Genomic DNA, 23,043 nt, shown 5'->3' with positions numbered 1-23,043 from the left:
GTGAACACTGTAGAACCTTTACAGTTTACAGAGGACTTCCAAGTTAATTGTCGTATTTACACAAACACCCTTGTGAAATGAGTATCACCCAAGGTTCCCATGGCTCACATGGCATATATGCAGGGGTGACTTCTAGCAGGGCCAAGACCCCCACCACACTGAACTCGTTTGCCAGTTTCTGTGGTGTGACTATTCCAACAATGGCCAACTTCGAGGCATCGACCTGACATCACCGAGTGTGGAGTTGGGGAGAGAGGCGTTAGCTCTAGAGAGCCGGCTCCAGTACGCCACCACATGGAACGTGAATCCAAGGCTTCTGACTCCGTTTCTTCAATTCATTCCATTGTTCTGTTCCAGGGGTTTGGTGTGAGGCGCTCAGGTCTGAACTGTGGTCTCTTCACAATGGCAGATGTGCCTCAGAGCCAGTGGTGCTGTGAGCCTTCAAAAGAGATTTCCCCAGAGCACAGCTGCCATGGCCAAGCCTGGCCAGACCATGTGTGTCTCCGGAGCCTGTCTGCCCTGTTACCTGCCCTCAGCATGAACCTTCTCTGGGACTTCAGCATCTGCGGTGTTCCCCACTTAGATGCAGCTATGTGCCGGGCTCTCCCTGGGCCCCTCTCAAACCTCCCCCCAACACACACAGCTCTGCTTCTGCTTATCCTGCAGCTGGCTTCGGTGACTTGTCCAGGCCTTTTGCTCCTCGAGGGCCACTGTATTTAATAAAGCTACTGCCTCCCTTTACCACAGTGAGAAGCGAAGGCCTTGGAATGTCCCGTTGTCTGGTGACAACTGCCTGTGCTCTTCTCTGGTCACTGCTGTCAGACCTAAGCTCCCACAGCAAAGGGGACACTGACAAAGCCTGTTCCCAATTATGATCTCATTTGAAGGCACCGGCTGGATGGTGTGCTAAATGCTGTGCCTCAGCAGAGAGAGTTTGGAGAAGGGTTGAGTCATGTGAAAACCCTAGTGGCAGCAACCTAATTTCCAGTCCTGGGGCTTAGGGGAAATTAGCCTGGCTTTATAGGGCTTGCCTTACAAACTTAAACCCACTGGCTGTGAGCAAATGCCACAATCACCTTAATTGTCAAAAAGCATGGAGCCACTGAACTGCACGGTAAAAATAAATTTGCATCTTTGATATTCAATGCGTATGGAAAAATTGAGAAAAGGAAATTCTTCTAGTAATATTTCAACTCAAACATTTGGAGACTTTTCTTCTTTTTCAACTTTTTATTTAAATTCGAATTCGCTAACATAGAGTGCAATATTGGTTTCAGGAGTAGAATTCCGTGGTTCATCACTTACACACAACACCCAGTGTGGAGACCACTTTTCAGTTGCAACCGCTCTGACCTCCTGTGAGCTGGGGAGGAAGGGAGCGGGGGGCTGACGATGGCGGGTTCTACTGAGGTCAGGCTGCACTGTCTACTCTCAGAAGAATGTCCTTTTGGTTTTCTTTTTTTTTTTAAGATTTTATTTATTTGAGAGAGAGAGAGTATGAGAAGGGAGGAGGGGCAGAAGGAGAAGCAGACTCCCTGCTGAGCAGGGAGCCTGATGTGGACTCAATCCTGCGACCCTGAGATCATGACCTGAGCCGAAGGCAGACGCTGAACCCACGGAGCCACCCAGGTGCCCCCAGAAGAACGGTTTTAAGAATCATTTAGGCTTCACTTTCGGGTAGGTTTTCATACTTGTGCTTGAATATGGGCCATGTCAGAGCATCTGAGCATTCCCTTACAACAACTTAATGAAGCAAGTTGACGGAGAGCTGGAAAGCTGCCCTCTCTCTCTAGGCTGCCCTCCTGCAGTGGCAGCTCCTGGGGGATAAAGGGTCCTTTTCCAGGATTCAAATCTGCAAGGGGATCTGTGCCCCCTCCAGTTTTTCCCATAGAGGAAATTACGGTGACTGTGCTTTGTATTGCTTTCCCACGTGCGAAGAAAATGCAGTTGCAGTAAATCAACCGAAACTTTTTTTTTTTTTTAGTATCAGGATGAATGTGCTCATGCAGGAGGTGTGGAGCATAAAGTCATAGTAAAGGCCATAGTCCCAGTTCCATTTCTGAGCTTGTGATCCGGCTGCAGGTCAAGCAGGAGGCTATGGTTGTCCTGCTCTTAGATGGCATTGTCTGACCTGCTGGATTTGGCCTCACCTCTAGCAGGAAACAATCCACTGCAGTTTACAATAATGAGTTAGACTGGTAAGGATGGCTAAGGCTGTGAGAGTTCAGAAGAACTGGAAAAATCAGAGAAGAATTTGGAACGAAGGGGAGACTTAAGCTGGGCTCTGACAGCTGGACAGGAAAAGGAGGCCATTCCAGCTGTGTAGAATGAGAGCATTATGGGCCACAGGGTGGCATGAATGCCGGGGCAGGGGGCCGTGTGGCTGCGTTAAGTACCATTAAGCAGCTAGGGGTCTCCCATAGAAAGTAAGCAAGAGGTTTACCGAATAAGCTTCTCAATAGAGGAGGTGTGAACAGCTCATAAGGTTAGGAATAAGAGGACCCTGCCATAAAAGATAATGTGGCAAATCCGGCCACCATGAACTGGGACTCAGCCATAGTTAACACGTATCAGGCTGTGACTCAGAATCCTACTTCTTGGAACATCCAGCATCCACACCAAGTCAGATTGAAAAGTCCTTCTGATATTTTCAGCTGAGGAGCAAACTGGATTTTGCACAACTGACTTGATTGCGATGTTGTCATTAAGATGACCCCCAAAAGAGACTAAACATTGACAAATGTGTGAATTATTTAAAATTTTGGACTCTTTGTGGCAGGTATTCTAGGCCCAAAGAATACAGAAGTAATGAAAACGCGAAGCATTAGGGGTTTAAAGGGCTGCTTATTTCTGAAAGTCTGAGGTGGCTCGGCTCTGAGAACTGAAGGACAGTGGCTAACATGGTGACTTAAGAGACATCGGTTGTGGTAGAACCCCCATGAGGTCTACGTTTCCATCAAGCTAATCGCCAGTCTTCCCTTTGCAGGAGGTGGAGTGACTGAAAGTTGTGGATCTCTCTATAGCAAAGTCTGTCAGTTTGACCATGTTTAATGTTTAAAAAGGTTCAGCTTCACATACAGAAACAGGCTGACATGCTCCGCCCATCCCACCCCAACAAATTGGCCTCTGGTGTGGGGAACCGAACCCTAAAGAAGGAAGCATCGTGTGGAGACAGGGGCCATGTCTCAGGCAGAATTCAAGTCAAAAAGCCAGATATTCTATCCAAGGCAACTTGAAAAAGTGGAGAAAGCCCCAGCATATGCAAATATCAGACGGTGGGGCCTCACAGCAAATGAGTTCCACTATTTGTAAGAAGAGCAAGCAAGCCATTGGCGGAAGGTAGGGAATCTCCTTTCATAAACATTAAGGAATTTTTAATACAGTATTTATTTAGAGACAAGGAAATGGGAATAATTAACCCTTTCTGTTGGTTTCTTTTAAACTTCTGCTCCCAAACACTTTCTATGATGTTTGGGAGCAGATTTTTATATTTAATATTTTAATTTTAATATTACTGGAAAAACGGAAAAGCCCTAAGGGATCAAGTGAAATCTTTACAACTGAGTAAAAACAGGAAGAAGAGGAAATGCTTTGAGACATATTGAGACTCTTGGCTGCAAACAACAAAGGTTCTGTCAGGTTTCCTGGGAGAAACGGGAGGCTTATCAGGAGAATGCACGTGGAGGGCAAGCAGGTGCTGAGCTACCAGGAAGGACGGCAGGTCAGGGGTCTGGTGCTCTCCCCTCTCTGTCCCATTGGCCCCCGATTCGGCCTCTTCTCTCCCCTGACCTCCTTCACAGCTTCCTTGTTTCTGCTCCCTCAACCCGCATGTGCAGGCCATTAGAACTCTCAGGCCCCTCTCTAATTGAGACCCTTCCATCTGAGCTCTCTGCTACTAATGAGCACATTCTTGCTGCACTTTCAATTCTTAGAGGACTGAATCTGCCCAGCCCCATTCACCTGTTGGTGCCAGGTTACGTGATAGGCCATTTTCAGCCAATGCAATGCTCCAATTCCTAGGAGCAAATGAGTGGTGGGAAGTTAAAGGGTGTGTTCGGGGCATTTCTCATTAGAAACGGCTGTGGTGTAACCAGCTCTGATTGCAGTCTCTATTAAAAAGTAATGATAACCAGGGGCGCCTGGGTGGCTCAGTCGTTAAGCGTCTGCCTTCGGCTCAGGTCATGATCCCAGGGTCCTGGGATTGAGCCCCGCATGGGGCTCCCTGCTCCGCGGGAGGCCTGCTTCTCCCTCTTCCGCCCCCTCTGCTTGTGTTCCCTCTCTTGCTGTGTCTCTGTCAAATAGATAAATAAATAAATCTTAAAAAAAATGATAACCAGCTCTTCTTCAGGACTAGAAAATGTGCTCTTAAACTTGAGCTTCAGGACATTTCTATTATATTATTCCTTCAATCATTTATTCATTCTGACTCATCTTCTATCATAAAAGATTTGAGGTGGCTTACAAATCTATATATAATAAACAAGGATCAAATAGTTGAGAAATGTAGGCAAATTCTTATTTTTCTAAGAATAGAAAAATAAAAAGCCAGGGACAAAATTTTCACCACGTAGTACATAAAACTCAGCATTGGAAAATTACCAAAGGTAGGCCTTGAATTTGTCTCTAAACCTGAAACCTGCCAAGCTTAATAGCAATTGGCTAGATACAAGGCAAAGTCCTGGCAGAAAATGTCATTTACATTCCAATAGGTTACTAGCCAAGCCTGTAGAAGCCTACCCCTCCAAAGAGACAATCACTCTCTCTCTCTTGCTCTCTGTCTCTCTCTTTCTAATAATTTCTGGGCCACTGTGTGGGAAAGAGACTCCAGATTAGGTCTCAAGGCTTCCTCTGGTCCTGATCTCTTAAGGATGGTTGAGATTTCATTGACCAAGCAAGAGAACAAATCACTAAGAAGGCAAGATTTTATGTAGCTAAAACCAACCTCCAACACAACTTCAGTACATTGAAGGCTTACCCTTTCCCTCCTCCCAAAACGGAGACATGGTTTGAAAGTTCAAAAGGCAAGTCATAAATTTCTCACTTCTTTTTTATTGTTCATTGTAAGGCAAGAAGCACATAGGAAGGCTGGCTCAGTGATTTTTCCACTCTCCAGTTTTTTGGCTATAGCATTACTGACATTCTCAGATCTTCTGAGGCTCTTTATTTACTTTTTTTTTTTTTTTTTACTTTCTTTTGATTATAGAGCAGCAAAAAGCACTAGAAAGCTTGGTCCTGGTACATGAGAATGGACGAGCTCTATCCTAGAGTACCAGGCCTGACATGGCCGGGTGAGATGCACTGTGGGAGCTCTGGAAAGGGAAAGGGGATGTTCCTTCACAGGCTGGACTTGGGAATCATTCTATTTTAAAGGACAGCTGTTGTTCAATACTTGTTGAGTGGTGACCATGTTCTAAGTGCTACAGAAGCATGTATATGACTTGACATTTGAAAAGAGGAGACTGGTTTATGTAGGAACTGGTTATTTGATACGATGATTGTACGGAAAGGGGTAGAAAGGGATTCTTGGTGCTTTAACTCTTGCTAACTGAGAAAAATGTCACATAGATTGCCAAGATGGTGATCCTGAAAAACCATTTACAATATTCAATTAACAATAATTAAGGAACTCAGTGGGAAGCTCCTTACTGACTTGCTAAATAGCAAAAATTTGTACTTGGCATTCCCAGTGGGTGAGAGAAAAGATAATAAGTACCCAAAATGTAAAGACAATCGAAATGAAACCAATTATGACAAAATTATATTACTCAAATAGAAACACAGGTTGAATCAGGAATATTTAAGTTTTTGACAAGAAATATTAAAAAGAGATACAATAACGTTTAAGCCATTAATTGATCATCTAATCTAGTGTAGTTCTGGGAAGGGAGCTGCTTTATAAACCTCCAAGTTTTACATATGCTGATAAGGGACCACAGTCTATTATAACAACCTCATATCTTTAGGAGCTAGTAAAGGCTAATTTTCTGTTAATATAGTTAATAATGAACCATAATGGATTCTATTACCAATGGTCTTGAAAAGACAGTTAGCTAGTCATTTAGCCCATCTTTTCACAATCACAGACTCACAAATACTAATGCTAATTTGATTTACTACATTCAACTTTCGCAATTTTCAACTATTCTCCACCAACTAATTTTCTAAGGCATTACAACAAAGATTCTTTTTTTCTCCTACTCTTTTATAGTTTTTCTCTCCTGCTTTGTTAGGATCCTTCGCTTCCCCAATAATTTCTCCTCCTCCACATATTTTAAATGGTACAATCAACCTCAGACTTGAAATAATCCTCCAATATCCAATCCAGTACAAGTCAAGGGTTGCCTGCGTATGCTTATCATGGAGCAAATCTAAAGCATGGAAGACTTCTTAGGTTTCATTTAATCCAACCTTCCCATTCCTCCATGCATATGTAGATATATCCACATTTCACACTGACAAATACTTAACTCTACAAACCTAACCTAGTCTGATCTCTGGCAAGGGAAAAAAACAAACCATTAGTACATTCATCATTAATCCAGCAAGCATCTGTAGAAGTTTTCCTCTGGTGGACTCTTGTGTATGTCCAAACCTCTGTCGGCTGAACTGAATCTTTGGGTTTTAAATATTCGATTTAACCATTTAATACTTTAATATTTTTAATATTAAATATTCTAAATGATTGGTTTGGAAATTAATAAATGAATAATAAATAAAATCTTTAAGTATGTTTGAACAAAACCCTCATATTTATTATCACAGAGCTAAGCTCAATCATTCTTTTCATATGAAAATGACTTTGAGGAAGGCATAAATCACAGCGATCTTGCAGGGGTAAACCTATCTGTGTGTATGCGTGTGTGTAAATATAAACAGATGTGTATATATCTAAATAAGTTTTTCAAAAACTTGATCATACTTTTCTGTGGCTTGCTTTTTTTCTTAATATGTTATAAATATCTTTCTATTCCAACTAATAGATAGCAATTTTACCAATTTAATGGCTACATGATGGTATGGTTGTAGTTTACCTCATTTATCTTCTGTTGTTCAACATTTAGGCTCTTCTGGTTTGCTTGTATACAGATCTTGACATACTTATCTGGGATCTACTCATTCAACTGGGATGAATTTCTGCAGGTCATAGAGTTAAACCTTTAAATATATATTGACAATTTGCCCTCCAGGAAGGTGGTTTTATTTTGCATGGGTAGTGTATGAAAGTGTCAAATAACCCATCCAGTACCACTCAGGTTTTTCTTTATATGATAGATGAAAAGAGGTGTCTGGTTCCCTTTGTATTCTTTGGTTACTAGTAAGGTTGAAAATGCTTTCATATGTTGAATAGTCATTTCTCATTTAGTAAATTCCCAGATCACGTTCTTTGTCCACTCTTTTATAGTAAGGAGACCCTTTATTATGTGCATCTTCAGTCTTACAAATGCTTTTCCCTGTCTGTATTTGGCTTTTAAACTTGTTCCCAGGAATTTTTTTCTGGCTATTTTTGTATGCCGGTTTTTAAAAAATAAAGGTTAAAATCAGTTTTTAATACATTTCAAACAATAAGTCCATTTGGGAGACTGATAGAGGTTTTGTTAAGTTTTGAAAACAGTTTTAAATGTTGGGTATGGACTCTGGGCAATGGAAGCTCCTTTGGCCGTCTGTCATTCATTGAGTGCCTCCATATGGCAAGTGCTAAGCTAGCCATCATGGGGGCTACAAGAATGTCTACACCTGATCCCTGTCTTCAGATCTACGCAGAACAAACAAGCAACACAACTGCTCACAGTTGACTATGAGTAAACATGAGAGGATAGGACAGCAGTAGCTTTGGAGTTGAGAGTCTGACAAACTGGTTGTTGAGAGGAACTTAGGGGAAGATGTGTGGTTGTTGGTGAGCTAGTTGGTTTGCTTCAGTGGCATGACTGGTTTAACTTGGGGATTTTGTAGATGAATGTGCCACCTTCAATTACACCCTGTGTCTCCTTCAAGGTGTATATCTATCCTGATCCAGTAATGGATTCTCCCTTGGAGCAGAGCGCCGACTTGGTCCTACTAATCCTGGCCAACAGGATATTTTCTTCACTCAAACAAAAGCAATGACCTGATCTAAGGTACTTTACTAGGGAGAACGCCTGCCGACCTCTAAGATTTCCATCAAAATCATAGTTTGCCAAGGTGTAAGCTGACCGCATCCTTTATAGGCGTGTGGATCAGCCAGCTGGCAAGTCCTGGCCACTACTCTCACCAGGCAATCAGCCAACAACACAGCACTCTGAGCAAGATTCATTCCCACTGCAACATTTATTCTATTTTATTTTCTGAGGTGTTAGCTGCATTCTGTTAATTGGGACCTTTTGCAAAGTCTTTCAGGCAACTTTGAAGTGTCCGTTCTCCCATCAATTTCTGGTGAAAATTTATAGTCCTGTCACATGGGTCTTCAGCAAGAAATCTGTAAAAAGAGTGAGGGTGATTTTTTTTCCTTTACCTAACTCAGTGTAGCAAAAAAGAGGCAGGGGAACTGTCAGTCATTTCTAAGGATGCCAATTTTCACTGCTTGACAATCTTAAATGTAAACTTTCAGCTATTTGATGATATGCCTGAACATAGCCCATCCCCCAGATCTGATGATAAGTGTTGAACAGCAGGCTTGGGGCCCTTTGCTTAGGCATGATAATTTAGGGAAATAGTTAGCTCATCAAAATTGGCTGGGTGCCCTGTTTTCATACTATCCAGACAGAAGTCACTGAACCACAACTTTGCTGCTTAGAAACAGGCAGTAAATGGGAGGGAGTGGGGAACTATGAATAGTTACCATAACCAATCATGAAGTGCACTTTACACTCAAGGATGAACTAACACATGTTAAGTTAGGCCCACAGATACATCTGGGAGAGCCCTCCACATATCTGCTGGCCAAACTCTGGTCTTTGCCAGCCAGCTGACCTGAACCAAGACCCAGGACGCTGGGAACCAGAGGTTCTTCGAATGTGAGAGAGAGCGCCAATTGATGGCTTCTAAGTTCTCAAGCTCCGTGTTCTGAGGACTTGGTTGAAGAACCACATTCATCATGTCTCCATTCGGGTAGACTCCACTTTTAAAATGTCACTCTTTAAAACGAGAAACCTACAACTCATGAAGCAATGACTATTCAGTGTCTGCATGTGGTTCAGCAGAGCATGCCCTCTGTCTCACCTTAAGAAGTTCACGTGCTCACACTGGGTGAATAAAGGCTGGGCACAACTACCCACGGGCTGAGATAAGAGGCGCAGAGGACTGTGGGGTTTGGAAAATCACAGATGTGACCCTTTCCAGCTCCTTTGTTCGAAGACTGAGCCCATGAGAGCTGGCTGGAGACTGCAAGCGGGTTTCATGGAGTATCTGGCATTTGCTGAGAACCTTGCACAAACGTGAGATTTCCAAGAGATGAAACTGAGGGAATTCTAGGCAGAGAGAACAGAATAAACACAGATGCAGACACAAGGAAGTTCAGACAATATTTAAAGAATTCCTGAACTCAAACACCTAGAGACAACAAATCCAATTTGTTTGCAATCCAGGTTAAGGTATTAATTTATCTTTTCTGCAAATATTTATTGACTACCCATTGTGTAGGACATACCACACTTGGCGCTATGAGACATCCAAAGATGACTCAGGAAGTTCAAGTATAGGTTTAAACTAGGATTTTAATAATAAAAGAAATATATGCATATTTTGCATAAAATATGGAAAACAGAAGAGGACAAAGAGCTGAATTAAAAAATCACCTACCTTATTTAAGTTTATAGACTTTGAAAGTAATGTCTCATCTAGCACACAGAAGCAAAGATATAAATTTGGATGAATACAGAAGCAATCACTGATTAGCTCAAAGCAACATTTAAATTGATCTTTCCAGTGAAAAGACATTAGAAAAAGCAATCTAAAGAACACCTGTTTAGATGCAGTAGAATCAACAATTAGGTTCTTCAGGGAATGAGGAGTTTTCAGCCGCCTTTACTCCAACGAGAGGCAATAGAGCTTAGCATTTTTATTACTGTAATCAAGAACATTAAGGGGGCCAGAGGAAAATATTCACACCCACCTCTTAATCTTCAAGAGGAGGCAAGTCCCTTAAGCCACTCACTTAATTAAGCACAGGCTGGGGTTGGGGGAAAGGGTCCTCTGTAGGATTCTCCATGTGACTCTTCCTCAGAATCTGGGCTCTAGACTTTAGAGTAAGAGAAAAACAAATACAGTTTCAACTTCCGGACCCAAGGAGACCCAGGCAGTGAACGTGACTGGCACAGAGGCGGAAGAGGTATGCTCAGTGCCTCCATATGGCCTCTAGTCTAGAGTGGGGGGTGCCATCCCCCAAGGGTCAGTTTGCAGTGGGCGCTGCATGACTCGGGGGAGCGGCATTCGCAGAGACCCTGATGGGCGTGCCAAGCGGGAAAGCGTGGCTTCACCCCTTCCTGTCCCCTCTTCAGATGCCTTCCTAATAGTAATAGAAATAATAATAATAACAGCTAGCATCTATTTAGCGCTGACTATGTGCCAGATTCCATGCATTTTCCGTGCAAAATCCCACTGATTCCTTGCAACCACTCCATGAGCAGGTAATATAAATAGCTCCATTTTGTAGATACTAGAGTGATCACCCAATAAATGTATTATCCCAACTGGGGCACTTTTTGAGAGCAAAAGGAGGTGCTGTTACTAATGATAGTGAGACAACCGGTGTAAACCAGGACTGACCCAGGTGAACCAGAGCACGTGGTCCCCCTGCAGATAAGGCTGCTCAGGTGCAGAGGATACTTGGTAGTGTTAACCTCAGAATGTTTCCACTGAACAGCTTTTGTCCTTGTGCCAGGCCTTCCTGTGCTTCAGTGTTTTTATCTGTAAAATGGGGGTGATGAAATGACTTCATGCAGTTATGGAAGGATTTAACCAGGGTGAAGTACCTAAGCGATGGATAAGAGCTCAAAGCAAGAGCCCCTAAAAACCTCAGTTCCCTCTCCAGTGCTCTCCAGTGCCCCTGGGGAGTCCAGGCCTCTGGAAGCTAGGCAAGGCCCTTCACTTCTGTGGCCCTCAGCTGGTTCGTGCGGGTAAGAATGGGGCTGAATTGAGGACAAACATCCCTTTCCACTCGGACATTCCTCCTCTGATTCCTCTGGAGTTCATCTATGTTCACCCACATGCAGGGAGAGGAATGCCCCCCTCTCTTCTGCTTTTTGTTCAGAGAACAGAATCCTGTTGCTTATGCTTTCATTCTCTAGTGCTTTCCCTAGGTGGCGGAAATTGTGAACTGGGAGACCTTCTTCTCCCCTCTTCTTTCTGCTACCTTTTGCTTGTGCTGGAGCTCCTGATGTGGCTCCCTTTCCAATGCGGGGCGGAAATACCAGACAGCAAGCTGTCGGGTTGGTCAAGGAATCCCGTTTGGATCACGCCTATGACCTTGTCCTTTCCTGGAGCCACAAAATGTCTGTATGAGAGAAAATAGGCTACAAATTGCATTCAAAGGTCACATTATAATGCCTATGTGAGGACCATTTTTCCTAAGAACAAACACTGGAATTTCATTGAGAATGAAACACAGGAATGAATCAAAGGCAGTGGGCGGAAGGAAGAGCATGCGGGCTTGTGCTTAGGAGATGGTTCCTCGCCACCACCACAAACCCTCGGGGCAGGGTGGCCTCCAGAAAAGGCAAGGACACTGGGGCATGCCTTTTCCTTTCCTCTCGCCGCCCCTCCCTTCCATATCTCAAAGATAGTAATGGAGTACCAACGATGTTACATTCAGGAACTGTGCTAGGCTCTGAGGGTTGGAGTAGATGAAAAAGTAGATAGACACGGTCTCTGCCTTCATAGAGCTTCCACCTTCGGGATGAAAGAGAGGAAAAGCTAATTACCTCATGAAAATATGTCAGTGGGACCCTGAGAAGCACCGTGGAGGAGAACTACATCGTGCCATAGTGAGGTCTGACCTAGTTAGGGAGGCCGGGCAAGGTCTCCCTGAGGAAGTGGGGAGGCTCCTGCGGAGACGGGAAGGATGAGTCGGCATTCCGGGCAGAGGAAGCAGCTTGTGCAGAAACCCTGAGGTGAGAGGAAGCTCCAGAGGGTTTGAAGAACTGAAAGAAGGTCAGAGTGTCTGGAGCTCTGAGAACAGGGGGATGGGGTACAGGATGGGGCTGGAGAGGGACATAGGGCCTATAGGCCTCTCTCAGCATTTAGGATTTCCCTAACAGCCGCGGGGAATTTCTCCAAGCGTTTTTAGCAGTAAGTTGAAGGATCAGAGTTTATTTGAATATGATTGCTCCAGGAAAATAGGTTCAAATGAGTCAAGAAAGGAAGCGAGGGAATAAGGAAATAAGGAATCACGGTAGCTAATGTTTATGGAACATGTTTTACTACGGACCAAGTATTGGCCTATGAACTTTATACACAGCTCATTTAATCCTCACACAGCCCTATGGGCCAGACGCTACTATCCCCCACTTTTCAGGGAAGAGGAGATTGACACACAGGAAAATTGGGCCAGCACTGGTTAGCTAGAAAGTGCTGGAACCAGGCTGTGACCCAGCGGTCCATTTCCAGATCCCACAGCTCAGCACTCAGTCCTGACAGCACAGATGCTCCTTCCTGTCCTCAGGCCAGTCAGGAGATGAGGCAGTAGCAGGGGGCTTGTCCCTGGCTAATGGCTGTGGACAGACAGACCCTACAGCTATTAACTGGGAAGAACTGCGAAGACTCAGGCCGGCGGCTGGAGTGAAGAGAATCCCAGGTTCCTGTGTGGGAAGAAGGTGGGAGGGGTTGCAGCAGAGGGGGCTCCAGATGGGCCCAGTTGGAGGTGGGGAGCTTGGGTGGATTGTAAGGGACCTCCTTACAGTTCTGGACGTACGGAAAAGACAGCTTTGGAAACCTAGTGTGAGCGCTCAGGTTTTCTTGCCTTCTTTTCCTCTTAGTGGGAATTCCGTGTGGTCCGCTAAGATTGAACTACTTTAGTTCTCTTCTTTTTTAAAAGCCAGGCCTCCGCCATTTCTTTCCTGTTTCATTTATTCAACATGGTGTTTAAATTCTTTTCGTTGTTAAAAGGTTTGCTTTCGCTCTGACTGTATTCATAGAAATTCTGTCTGAATTTTGCTTGGATTCACATGCTCCTGGATTGCATCCCCCCTTCTCAGAATTAATCTAAGCAAATAGCCATGTTTTCTAGCTTTCAAACACTGTTCCAAATGACGATTGACGCTACTAATTCTGACGCTGGTCAGCTTTGAGCCTCAGAACGTATACACTGTTTTATCTCAGCGGTGCACTTCAGGTATCTATGTGTTCAAATTTAAGCAAAATGAACTGTTCTTAAGTACAGCTGCCACTAAAATACATTTTTAAATACACAGTTCCTACTCTCTTGCCTCAAGATTAGTTTTGCAAAACTTGCTAAAAAACAATCTTCTTACAGATTTTGAGTTCAAACTACTGGACTACACCAACCAACTTGGCCGAGCTGTTCTCGGATACACATATGTGCATTTACACACACACACACACACACAGTTTTAAAAAGGAAGATGAAGGGATGCAGTATTGCAAAATTTCTGTAAATTCTAAAATCTATCACCAGACAGTTTTAGCAAATTAGTCAGAATTATAATTCTAACTTTGTAGGGTACCTCTGGCTAAGCTATCTCTCCCCTAATGATTCCACAAAAGCAGCAAGACTCCATTTAGGCTTCTTTGTTAAAATGCATTGGGAAGTGGGGGTAGATCGTGCATTCATCAGTTCCTGTAATGGTTACTGGGTGCTTACTAGTGCCAGAGACTGTGGTAGGGGACACAGTGATGTGCTAGAAGGGGCATAAGCTCCATCTTAAATTCCAATCTTATTGGAAGAATCGGACTAAAGAAGCAATCAAATTCAGAGTTCCTGGAGGAAGAGAGCTGTAAGCCAACACCTGAAGGATGAGTAGAAGTTATCCTGGAGAAGAGAAGAAGGAAAAAGAAGAGGCAGAGGGAATGCCATATTCAAAGACTCAGAAGTGAGCAAGAACGGTGGGCATTAAAAAACTGTGTGAAGTCCAGTAGGGCTGGGTCTTAGAATGCAAGAGAGAGGCTGGTGAATGAGACCAGGTCCCAAAGGGTCTTATAACCATGTTAAGGAATCTGGAATTTATCCTGAGGGTAGAGGGAAGCCCTTGAAAGTGTTATAGCAGGGAGTGTGGAGAATTGAGGAGAAGCTATTTTAATGACCCAGAGAAAATGGTGGCCTGAACTAGGATAGTAGCTGAGGGGAAGATTCAAAGGGTTACTGGAAGGTTGGCCATTGGAGAGCAGGGGAGGGGCAAGGTGACAGGACAACTCCCAAGTCTTTGGCTTGGCCAACCGGACAGATGACAGAGCCATCCCCTGAGAGAGAGAGGGCATGGGGTACCGGGCAGGGGGGAGGAGGGCAAAGAGGTTTCTGCAGGCTGAGGCTGAGGTGCCTGTAGGACACCCAAAGTAGATGACCACTGCCAGCAAGGTAGTTATTTAATTCGCTAGTTAGTTATTGAGGGATCTAGACTAAAGATAGAGACATGTAACTGAACCTAGCTGATGCAGCAGATGAGAATGTTCAAGAAGAGGTATCCAGTGATTTTAGCCACATGGAAGTCACTTGTGATTTTGAAGGGGCAAGTTCAAGGAGGGTGGTGGAGACAGAAGGCCGGTTGCAGGGCGAGCACAGGGAGAGGAGCAGGTAATAGGCAGTGTAGACATCTCTTTCAAGAAGTTTAACGAAAAAGGAAAAGAGGGTCTGGGGCAGCTGTTGGGTGGTGGTTTTAGATCTGGGAGACTCTGGTGAATTTAAATATCAATGCTAAAAATTCAGGAGGGAAGAAGGTGCTGAGAGCTCAGCAAAGAGAGGCATAGGGGAAGCTGGGGATGATATCCAGGGACTGGGGAAGGTAAAGAAAGTGGAAAGATAAGTGTGGGAGAGGAGGGAGCATAGGCTTGGCTGTGGGGACGGGCTGAAGATGTTCTCACTGAGGTTTCTATTTCTCCGTTAGTGCAAGGCAAGAAAATCTGTTAAGATGGAACTTATTCTTTTCCTCACAGTTAAAAAAGAATCCAAAGTAAAACAAGATTTCATTTTTTTACCTATCAGATTGGCCAAAATAAAAATATTCACTAAGTCCACCCCACTATGAAGGATACCTTCTCTAATCTATTTCTCATGCATATGCAAGAGTGTCTACTAGGGAAAATGAGGGCTCATTTTACTGATCAATGTGAGTGGCCCAGGGGCCGGCCTAGAGGAAGCATTACTTCTGGGTGTGTGCGCGAGGGTGTTTCCAGATGCGATTAGCATTGGAATTGCTAGGCTCAGTAATGTAGATTGTCCTACCCAGTACGGGCGGTCATCATCTAATCCGGTGACAGCCTAAGTAGAACAAAGGCAGAGGAAGGAGGAATGTGCCCGTTTTTCTTGCCTCACTGCTTGAGCTGAAATGTGTCATCTTCTTCTGTCCCGGGACTGAGATTTACACCATCAGCCCCCCTGGTTCTCAGGCCTTCAGATTTGGGCTGAATTACACCACTGGATTTCCTGCGTCTCCAGCTTAGACAGCATATCTTGAGACTTCTCCATCTCCATAATCGTGTAACCAATTCCTCGTAATAAATCTGTGTGTCTATATATATCCTATTCTGTTTCTCTGGAGAACGCTGACTAATGTAATGCCCATGCCCATTTTTCTACTAGGTAGTTGGCCTTTTCCCTATTGATTTTTAAGAGTGGAGAAGGTTTGAAGTAGGCTTCACGGAAGAGAGAAAAGACATGAAGAGGGTTGGTGTTTAGGGCAGCCGCTAGGCTGCATCCGGAGTTAAGTACAGAGCTCTGCAGGCCTCCTCACACTGAATACATTTCCCCTGAACTGTCTGTTTGCAGCCTGGCCTGTGATTCCTTTCTCCTAAAGGTTTACAATTCCCTGAGGCCATTGCTGACCAGCAGGCCTGCAGTCCGAGGAGGAAGGAAGGAAGGCCCTATTCTTTTGAGTTCCCATTGTCGGCCTGTGGGTGGGCGGGAGGGAGGGAGAAGGGCCTAAATCCCTGAATCAGCTCCAGGAATGGACTCGGGGCCTCCTTGCTGGGTTTTGGTATTTACTCTGGGCACCAGTTTCCCCTACTTGATCTAAAGGGTGTGGGCTTCCAGACCCCCATATCAGCTCTACTGGACACTGTCCTTCTGGAGGCAGCTCTCGATGCTGCCCGCCCCAGCTCGGTGCCTTCCTACGTGTAGTGACAGCTACTCTCTTTGTCCACACACAGCCCTAGCCCAGGGGCCATACAGCACAGGGCTGCGGAGGCTGAGGATGCAGGCAGGTGGGCCTGGGCTTCCTCGGCAGGTAGCTGTCTGCCTCCCACCCTTGTGCATTTTCCAGAGTCCCACAGATGGAGCTCGGAGCCTGGAAGGCGTGAGAGGCCAGGTTATGGAAAAGCAAATGGAAAGCCCAGCACGTACCCTTTCCCAGGGCAGAACTTCGAGCTTCCGGCTACTCATGAAACCTCAAAGTGGTGTGCATTGTTTTGTAAAGTTGTCATCACCACATTCAAATCACAGAGTTAAAAATGGCCTAAGTAATAAAAGGATAGAAACACATTTCAATCATTTATTAGCACACGGGATGTGCCAGGTGCTGTGTTAAAAGGCTTTACATACGTTGGCCCTTAAACAACCCTATAAGATAGTGACCGTTATTATCCCCATTTTACAGATGACAAAAGTGGGGCTTAGGGCTGCTAAGTAACTCTCCCAAAAACACAGGGCAAGTAAATGGCAAAGAAGGCATTTGAACCCAGCACTAATGTGCAAACTCGCAAACCCAGCATTAGGCTAGGGCATTGTGCGTCCTGCTGATCCCATCCGTGCAGATGTGCCCAGGGAGGCCCTAACTGACTGGCGAGTATACTTGACATTGCTCAATGCTCTGCAGAGTCCTCTTTTCCTAAGAAAGAGCCCCGCCTAAGAGTTCTGCCCCAGGAAACTCAGTCACATGACAGGTTTTCAAAAACAGACCCACCTTAATAAACAGACACTTTCCCTGAGTTCATCTGAGCCTCTCTTGTCTGGTGACCAGATGAAGGACATGCCCTGGGTGCATGATGGCTCCACCCACTGCAATAATTACGAAAAGGGAGATTCACATCACAGGTCCTAATATTCAAATGCATTGGAAAGGCTAGCATTTTTCAGCTAACCTTTCATAACCATTGCTTTTAGATTCCACCTCTTTATTTTTTTATTATGTTAGATTCTACTTCTTTAATTAAAAATAATTTCTTGTCCCCACCTCCTATCTAACCCTTTTGCTTGTGAGTGGAGGTTTAAGCTTGGAATCCTGGCATCCATGGAGATGGGTGACTTTGAGCTAACAGGTGCTAGGGTGCAGACCCATAACTGGAATCCAGAGGGACACATTATTTTCTTTTTCAACCCTCTTGATGGCTGAAGGTGCTAACCATGTCACTATGTAGCAGCTGAAAAGGAAACAGCACAAAGAAAAAAATGACACACCCTTCAACCCACTGTTTAAAAAGACAAACATTCAAAACATGTGGACTGTGGAATTTTTTTTTAAACTTTTTACTTCACAAAGGTCATTAATGAGAGGTCTCGTTGAAAATTTTTTTTAAACTTTTAACTTTTATTGTTTAGGTTGACGCTGATCTGAAAGGGTCGCCTTTCTTTGTAATATGCACTACTGTAACGGACATTTATGAAGACTGAGCCACATGGAAATGAGAAGATGCTCCTACCAGCAAATTATTATAGTCGGTTAACTCCTCCAAAAGATCGGCAATTTTGTAAAATTATTCCAGTATCTGCTTCCCCTTTGTCTCAAGAACCCAACATTTAGAAAATTCCTTCAAAATTTCTTAAGCCACAAGTACTACATGCCCTCCAAAATGCTAAAAATGCCAAAATGGTATTTTGATTTTCAATGCTCTCTCTCTACTGCAAGTTCCTGCGTCATTATTGTAAATGTCCTCGGGGTGGGGAAAAATGAAGCTTTTTTTCCATGGGTAGCGGAGGTGACTCCAATCATAATTTTTGGTTACTAATAAAGAAAAGTGCAGCCAACTGAAATGGCCCAAAATAAATTGTTGTTGAAACTAGCGTTTTTAAAATTGGTATAGTTGGAATCTTAAAGGCTTAGAACTAATTTACAAATGGTAAGTCACAGAGGAAGCTCAAAGAGGCCTCACCTTCCAGGTTGGGATCAAGGAGCACAGCTTGGCATCCAGTGGGTCCCTCTTTGAGCAAGACAACAGGGACTGCCCGGATGGGGTTTCTAAGCTTGAGGAATACACTTCTTAAAGTGCTTTATTACTTTCTGGTTCTGTTTTCTCTCTTTAGGGGGACGGGTGTACAGGGGCAAACGAGGAAGGGAGGAGCAGAAAGGAAAATATATTGCCCAGTTAGAGAAACTTGATGGCATAATATCCCAATGGATGTGAACTAAATTTAATTGGCAACTGTGCCCAAAGAAGGTCACTTCAAGAGGAAAATTCCAATTTGTGGAGTGCCAGGATTATAGAGGTCAGTGGCAACTCTTCTCAAGTTCTAAGAGCTGTTCCTTTGGTTCTCTGCCCTGCCTCTCTGTCGCTAGCCCATCCTCACTCTTAGGCTACACTGTGTTATGATGTAAAAGAAAGCTATGTCTGAAGAACACGTCCTCCCCAGGAAAGGCATTACATTGTCTGTGATAGAGGAGCCAACAGTGTCTTTGGAGACAGGACCAGGTATGAATCCTGGCTGTCCCAAGTACAAGCTGCGTGACGCAGTCAAAGTATTTAAACCTCCCTGAGTGTTCGAATGCTTGCACGGAGCACTGGGTGTTCTACGCAAACAATGAATCATGGAACACTACATCAAAAACTAATGATGTATGGTATGGTGACTAACGTAACATAATAAAATAAAAACTAAAAAATAAAAAAAATGAGTGTTAGAATGCTCATCTCTGAAGTAAGTACAGTGGAACCGGCCGTGTATATTTTTGAGTGTGACTGTGAAGGAGTACATAAATGCAAGCTTTTGGAGTCACACTGCCCGGGTTCTCATTTTTCCCTGATCGTTTTCCCACTGTGTGACTTCATATAAGTAACTAACTTATATGTGCCTTATATAAACATTTCCTCATAAGGTCTTTTAAAAATTAAATGAGATGTTGGTACACCTCTTGCAAGTAAGTATCTCGCACAGAGTAAAATGCTTAATATATATTAGCAGTTATTATTATTAAATAACATGTGTAAAGTGCCTAGGATTTAGCCAGGAAGGTATGTTCTTATAAATGATTAATTATACTTACTAGTTCAGGGGCACCCGGTTGGCTCAGTCAGAAGAGCATGCAACTCTTGATCTCGGGGTCATGAGTTCGAGCCCCATGTCGGGTGTAGAGATTCCTAAAAAAATATATATAAGCTTAAAAAAAATTATACTTTCTAGTTCAAAAGCTATAACTGGTGTATTTTGAAACATCTTCAGTTATTCAAGCTAAATACACAGGGACATCTCTCTGTACTTTTTTAAATGTTGTATTGAAGTATATAACACACAGTAAAAGTGCAGACATCTCAAGTATAAATTTAATTATATATTAACCCGTGACTTTAGAAGCGAGAAGCTTTCTCTGCTGAGTCTGTCAATTAGAAGAAAGATTACTTTATCTAATTAAAATGACAGTTTTAATCAGAGAGAGAAAAGCAGAAATGTAATACTGAATATACACAATTTTTCTTTTTATCAAGAAATAGCACACATTTTATTCACATAATTACCCACCATCCTCACTCATATTTACAGATTCCTTGGATTCACTGGAACGTTGGCAGTTGCCAGGCAGAGGTGACCCTTTCATAAAAGTGCCTGTGAGTTTGACCTGACTTAGAATATTAAAATTTTTTTTCTTTAATTGATTACATTTTACAGGAAGTTCAACAGCTTCTCTTGAAAAGCTTGACAGACAGATGTTTTGCAACTGAGTGAAGCAGAAACACCAATACCTCCTGGCTCTAAATATTCTTTATTCTGAAAGATCTGTCTGAATTCACCCATCACAGGCAAATGACAATTCCTCTCAGCGACTCCTATACCTAGCAGCTGACATGTTTATTTTGACAATGATTCTAAAGCTCATTCTGATTTCCAAAACATTCAAATGTGAAAAAAGCAAGTGTCTTAAAACTGAGGAAACATTTTGATACTCTGCAACATACATTTCACTAAAAGCAATATAGGATGTCTATGTGTTAAAAAAAAAAACAAAAAGAAAGTGTACCAGACACTGTGATTAGGCCTCTACTTGGCTTCATATTTTGGGAGCTAAGTTGTACTAGGAGCAGGAGATTCAAAGTGACGAATCCTGAGTATTTTCTCCAGTGCAAATATTACTCGAGGCAACTTATCTTTCATATTAATAATCACCATCTCTTTGGAGTGCCTGCTCTGTGCTAAGGCACTATGCCATGTACATTAACTCCCCTAGCCTTTATAAAAGTTCTATAGTTAGTATAATTATTTATAGACAAAGGAGGCTGAAGGAGATCATTGTTTAAGCTAAATCATCTAGATGGAAGATTCTGAATTTGAACCCAAGCCTGTCAGACTCCAACACTTAGACTCTTTCAAGTACACAAAAGCTTCTTCAGTTGTAACCCGTTAAGTACATTTAGTGTACTCAGAATACCAAAGATGACTCCGAAGTGGTAGAAGGAGTGGAAAGAGGAAAAATGTTTATATCCATACGTGTGTGTGTGTGTGTGTTCACACACATACACAATATTTCACTGGGGAATTTCCTTTCACTGAAGCTGTATAAAGCTTAAAAACTTCACTGCTGTAGACAGTTGGACAGAAGGTCAGATTGAATTAGAGAAAAGTATAAATTGCAAATTCATTTTAAATAAGATAGATTTTCATAATACCATATGAATTTCAAAGTGGCTTCCCACCCATTGTCTTGTTTCATGTTCCTATGAAGCCCCTGAACTAGGCAGACATGGTGTTATCAGCCTAATGTTACAGGTAAGAAAAACAAGGCCCTGAAGAAGTTAGGTGCCTTGCCTATGGTCACAGAGCTATTTGGTGATAAACCCACAGCTCCCTCCTCTGCAGGGTGACCTAACAAATTCCTTCTGAATTACCAGATAATTATTGGATAAGAATGATATGTATTCTTATATTAATTATTCATATATGAGATTGCCTCAAGCGCTCAAAGATGTATTTCAAACATTCCCCTCATAAGCTCATTTACATCGCTCTTCTGTACTACTTAGGAAGGCAGAGTTTGCTAAATGAAGGAAAATTTCTGCCCAGATCCCAATCAAGTTATTATAAATTCCAAATTAATAGGGCCTAAATAAATAAGAACTTATTATGGGGCTAAAAGCTGATAATGTTATTTGTTTCTGGTATCTTTTTTCATTCACTTCAGTTCCAATTGGAGTATTTTATCTACTGCCTATTTTTTTCTGTTTCCTCATTAGAGAAACAGGGCAAGAGAGGCACACGAGGAAAGAATTACTCACATATGAATAAAATTAATAACCTGAAATTATAGAAGGGGGCGGAGAGGCATCTTTTTGGTAATTTATCTTAATGTTTAGTAACAGCAATTTGCAGTAATGCAATAACTGATCTTCACTTCTCCGGAGTATGTGTTGCATTTATCCGTTTATGCTTTACTTACATTTTCTCATTACTCCATTTGTTAAATTATTTCAACTTAGAAGACAACTTCTAACTTATTAACAGTAAGGCAGTCTTCTGAAATGGGAGTCATGCAAATAATTATTTCTTTTTTTATCCAGATTTTTGGGAACCAAGATTTTTTTTTTTAAGATTTTACTTATTTATTTGAGAGAGTGCACACAAGCAGGCAGAGAAGCGGGCAGAAAGGCAGGTGGAGAAGCAGACTCCCTGCTGAGCAGGGAGCCCGATGCAGGACTCGGGCCCAGGCCCTTGGGTTCATGACTTGAGCCGAAGGCAGATGCTTAACCTACTGAGCCACCCAGGCGCCCCAAGAACTGAGATATTTTTGTCACTTACCCTGGGATTTATAGACACTAAAAAGCTCGAGATCATTTACCACACGGGACAGGGAACTCAGCTTTAAGGACTGTGAGAACTTATCTCTCTAAAATAAACTTTATATAAAAGTCATCTGGGGGGAAATGTGGTTTTCCTCATGCTGGGTTTCCTTACACTTCTGAAGTCCTAAGGGATTAAGAGGAGTGAGAGACAGACAAATAGCATGAAAGGCCTGGTGCTCTTAGAGCCATTTCTTCCCTGATTAAAAAATAATGAAGTTTTTGTTTGCTCGGTGCAAGGAATAAACACTTCTGGATTCCCTCTGTTCTGTCGCTCTCCCTCTGGTCTACAGACGTGCCACAAAGGCTTCTCTGTTCCTTCCCTCAATCGCATTTCTCATTCAGACGTCCTTCCTGTTTGGGGTTCTATTTCTTACTTCCATTTGGTTCTTTCCTTTCCTGTATGGGCTTCTAAGTTCGTGTTCAGGTTTCTCACATTTTTCTATTTTTGAATTGTTTCTTTCTGCAGGACCATCTCTGTGTCTCACATCTTTATCACGTTGCTCCCTATTTCGTATCGGGTATTATTCATCGTCTTTGTTTCTATTTATTTCTCTTCTTCTAGCTCTGATTTCTTTATCTCAGGGCCCCTTGTTTCCTCTCCTTGATTCTCCTGTTCCCATCTCGATGCCCTTTGACCAAACATCCCTTCCCTACCCCCGACTTAGAGCCACTGAAGAAGCACTCTGTCTAGACTGGAAGAGAAAGAACAGAATAGCAAGAGAATAGAGAGGTGGTGGACCGAGGCTGGGAAGGGCAAGTTTAGTCATGCTAACGACTTCCCCATCCTCCCAGGGTCCTCCACCTTCTGCAAGTGTCACAGCCAGGGACCGAGGCAACACAAAGGATAGGAAGCAGGAGGAAGTCAAGGTGAGTGCTGGGGCAGCGACAAACTCGAAGCTGTTCCTTAAATACCGCCAGGTC

General features: G+C 43.1%; 1 long non-coding RNA gene across 3 annotated transcripts in view; it reads right to left on the bottom strand.

The window, feature by feature from the left end:
* Positions 1–5,041: 5,041 nt before the first annotated feature.
* Positions 5,042–23,043, bottom strand: part of LOC114224658 (uncharacterized) — a 103,048-nt gene continuing 85,046 nt past the window's right edge. For 2 of the 3 annotated variants that reach the window (XR_015768168.1, XR_015768169.1), the window contains exons 3-5: positions 19,338–19,431; positions 10,088–10,213; positions 5,042–9,443 (exon numbers count right to left, since the gene is read on the bottom strand). This is a non-coding gene — a long non-coding RNA (uncharacterized LOC114224658). The remainder of the gene's footprint in view (positions 9,444–10,087; positions 10,214–19,337; positions 19,432–23,043) is intronic. The other variant, XR_015768170.1, reaches the window with a different exon arrangement.

The sequence above is a fragment of the Eumetopias jubatus genome, unplaced genomic scaffold (assembly GCF_037043125.1).
Source record: "Eumetopias jubatus isolate StellerSeaLion01/CBP00866 unplaced genomic scaffold, mEumJub1_p1.0 scaffold_5, whole genome shotgun sequence".
Taxonomy (NCBI): domain Eukaryota; kingdom Metazoa; phylum Chordata; class Mammalia; order Carnivora; family Otariidae; genus Eumetopias; species Eumetopias jubatus.
Note: the sequence above shows the minus strand (reverse complement) of the source record. Positions and strands in the feature narration are given on the sequence as shown.